This window comes from Otolemur garnettii, unplaced genomic scaffold, assembly GCF_000181295.1.
Source record: "Otolemur garnettii isolate 467f Iridium unplaced genomic scaffold, OtoGar3 scaffold00001, whole genome shotgun sequence".
Classification (NCBI taxonomy): Eukaryota; Metazoa; Chordata; class Mammalia; order Primates; family Galagidae; genus Otolemur; species Otolemur garnettii.
In genome coordinates this window covers 64,078,807-64,082,962 of record NW_003852396.1, presented here as the reverse complement: position 1 = coordinate 64,082,962, position 4,156 = coordinate 64,078,807, and positions in this window count along the sequence as shown.

Sequence of the window (4,156 nt, the reverse complement as noted above, 5' to 3'; positions counted from 1 at the left end):
CCATCAGAGCTGTCATCATATGAGGTCTGAAAAAAATTAAGTTTGTGAATTTGCCACCATGCACTCATGTTGGCAGCACTGTACAAACAACACAGTAAGGTCTCTTAACCTTGGTATATCAGTGTCTCACAGCTGAGTTCATGTTGACATGTGGCAATGTGTTCACTGAATGGTGTTCATTATTTTTGTTTCATGTTTTTGTACTTCCTTCTCAGAAAAATTAAAAAAGAAACTGATACCTTAGAAAGCCTGACCTGAGCTGGGTTAGGGGTTATCGTCAACAGAGAAAAAAAGAGAGAGAGAGAGAGATCAGAATCTTATGCCCAAATCCAAATAAGGGGAAAGAGTCAGAAACAATAAGCTAAAAAACACTCTTCTTGCCAAAGAAAACAGGAGATAAAAGCAATAAGGGTTGATTGTCAGGCTGGAAAACCAACTCCAAGTTAAATAGAAATGATGAAAAGATGATCTGGAAGTGGTTTATGGAGCAGCTGCTTCTCCTCAATTGGAAGTTGCCTGGTAAGTAAGAGTGGAAATCTGTCTAAAAATATGTCACACAGAGAGAATAGGCAAAAGTCAAGAGCTTCAAATTGATAACTATGGAATAGTAATGGATGTTCTTATTTATTGGACAAGGTCAACAGTCAGATGAAAACTGCTCAGAAAAAATAGAAAAATACATTCATACCTTAAAAGCCTGGCCTGAGCTGGATTAGGAATTATAGTCAGTAGAAAAAAAAAATTATACTGATTGTCCCTAAATTAGTTTAGTCAATAGGCTGCTACTGCCTTCCAGGACCTATGCTTCCCATTAGGTAGAAAGTCATGAGACCTTAACAGAGTCTTGGCTCTATGAAGCTTACATTTCATTGAGGAATAAATATGTGGATATAGCATACACAAACACTGATATACAATATATGCATATATCCACATACACATAACAGTTAATTGACAATAAATGATAAAAACAAAAATGTAATAGAATAAGAGAGAGAAGATTTTCTAGAGTTACATGATTAGAGTGACAGGGAAAACCTTTCTGATGAGGTTAATTCAGCATAGTTTAAAGGTAACACGTGAGTGGGCCCAATAGAAGGAGGAGACATTGTCAGTTACATTGATGCCCAAGAATAAATCAGATAAAAGAAAATTAAAAGATAAAATAACAACCTGTTTTATAGGCAAAAGTTTTTACTTTTATACAGTGAGGTGAAAATTTCTCCTTTGAGTCCTTTCAAAGAAAAGGCTAAATGGTGTTGCAGAAAATGTCTTTCGATAAGATTCTTTTAATACAAATCTTTCTTGAGGCACACCTCCATTGTAAGAGAATAATGTGACACTACTGTTTTTAATATTTATTAGGGTGGAAACAATGCGGTTCAAATTTTTATTATTATAGCTTGATCTAAGTCAAAATTTAGAGAACACAAAGAAATTTGTGGATAATAATAATTTCTCATAATTATGACACCAGCAATATTTCTGAACTGCTGTCCTAGTGAGAGGCAGAGAAAAAACTCTACTTTCTCTCTCTGCCCAGTGGAGTATTTTTGCAGAGCATGTCTGAGTGAGATGACAATGCATGGGTAGCTCAAATTAGGTGAGAAACTCTGGTTTTAAAAAAAAAGAGAGAAAGAAAGGCTGAAGAGAAAATGCATTTTAGATTTTAATTTTACAATAGAAAGAAGGAAATTATAAATCTGTTCCAGCTGAAAAGAATGTTTTTCTTTCCCTTTGATGTAGTGTCATTCCGTATTTCTTTATTTATTTTTTAGAAAAGGCTGGATTCCTATTAGTAAAATATTGCAGCTGACACAAGAACTATGTCTGAAGCGAATTTTGTCTGATGCGACTAAACTAATCTCTCACTACAATTATCCTTTGACCTAAAGATTCTGTCAGTTTTTAACATTTTCACCCTAGAACTTTGTAAAACAAATTGGTTTGAGTAAGAACTAAATGTTGTTATTCTGGTTGAATATATGAACACACACACACACACACAGAGTTCCTAAGAGATAGGACGGAGGTCTGTGGGGCACTACATTGCCTATAATATTCAAAATGGCACATTTGGGGTATTTCTTGAAAAATTGTATTACTTCACCTGATTGGTAGAAAAAGAAAGAGTAGTTTATAGATTCATGCTGAGCTACGTTAAAGTCCTGATCTTGCCAATTCTAAGCAATGGGAAACTGGACAAATAACTGTTTTTCTTCAGATGTATTTCTTCATCTGTGATATTAAATTATTAATCTTTTCCTTTTAGGCTAGTTGCCAGAATCAAACTGATGCAAATCTCCAAAAATGAAAAAAAAAATTATAATACAATTAAGAAAGGATTTTCATAAGAAACTAAAATTCAGATGACTATGCCTTCTATATTCTAAGACTTACATTATTCATGCATGTTGAGTTTTCTGAACTCACTATGCTTTTTATGAACATGCTTAACAAGAACTCCTTTTTTTGTAAACTGTTGTCAAATATATGATGAATTGTAAAAAAAAAAAATGACACCTCAGAATTAAGGAAATACTGTGCTTGGAATATATTGTAAGCTCCACAGTAGTAATCTAATTATATCACAGTTACATATATTCTAGCATAAGTACATTATGTTATACTATAGTATCCAATTCCTATTAGAATTATATGATACAGAGCTTCTTATTTTCCCACTCCTCTATCTTGTGTGTGTGTTGTGGTTTTTGCTAGTTTCTCTACCTAATGATCTGCCGAAACTTTTTGTATTTAACTTTTAGTTTCTGAGTGTCACACATGATTGGTCAATCATAATCAACTATGTTGGAGTTGACCCAGTCATTGGGAAGAAGGGACCTATTCTCATATCGAAGCACCTATGTGGTAGTAAAAGTTAAGAATTTAAATGCTTGCAAGTGTGGTAAGTTGGGCTTGGAGAAAAATAGAGATTGACAGCTGTTTTGCATGAGATCTAATATTGCCCTATGATGTCCATAGGAAAAAGTGATTGAGTATGTTTATTAAAACATAGACATTTCCAGTTGTGAAGCATCAAGAATAGTATATAATCAAATTTGGAATTTTTTTTTTTTCTGAATTTGACAGTTTAAAAAAACATTGTTCACGGACAGTGGATCATTAAAATATCAATATGATACCATTAAAATTTATTCTCCTGTTTTTCCTGGGTACATGGAAGGACACACTTCCTTCATCTCTTGAAGTTAGAAAAAGTCTACAGAATTACTCTACTAAGTGGTCTGCAAGTCAGAGGCATGTGTCACTTCTGAGCTAAAGAATGGAATTATTGATGTTTTACCCTCTCCTTTTGCAATAATTATGAAGTCCCCATGTTGACATGGTGAATCCTGAATTATTAAGCTACTCCAGGGTGGATAGGTACTCTGAAAGGTTGCACTGGCTCAGATTTTGCACTCACATCAGATTTTGTATAATTTTTTTCTTTTTGAGAGAGAGTCTTACTCTTATTACCCAGACCAGAGTGCCATTGCCTACCTAATAGCAATGTTGGGTTCTAGGGATCCTCCTACCTCAGCCTCGCAAACAGCTGGGACTACAGGTGTCCACCCTGATGCCTGGCCAATTTTTCTATCTTTAGTAGAAATGGAGTCTTGTTCTCACTTGGGCTGGTCTTGAACTGCTGTGCTCAAGCAATCATTCTACTTGCACTCCCAGAGTTGCCAGGATTGAAGGTGTGAGCCACTGCACCTGGCCCAGATTTTGTATGATTAAAATACAGAAATGTTGGGACTTAGGTGTTACTGTGGGCTCACTGAGACTTAAATGCACTAATGCTGCTAATGATACCATTGAGGTTGCACCAGCAATATGCTCATATATCTGGTTATCATAAAACAGTATCTCTCAAACTGTGTTCCTTAAATTAGCTACCATATAGAAGTCTCAGGAATATAATTATTATATAATCACAGAGAGTGAGAAATGTAGCTATGACACTGTTAGAGATTCACAGAAAAATTAAGCACTTTAAAGTTTCTGAGATTTCTGCATAAAGGTATCAGTATACACTGGAGGATTAGGGAGCACTTCCTTGTGGAAGTGGCACAGTATGGAGCACTAAAGGATAAGTAAACAGGGAAACTGCATTGGAAGAAATTCTTCAACCTCTCCCCAGTTCCTTATGCCA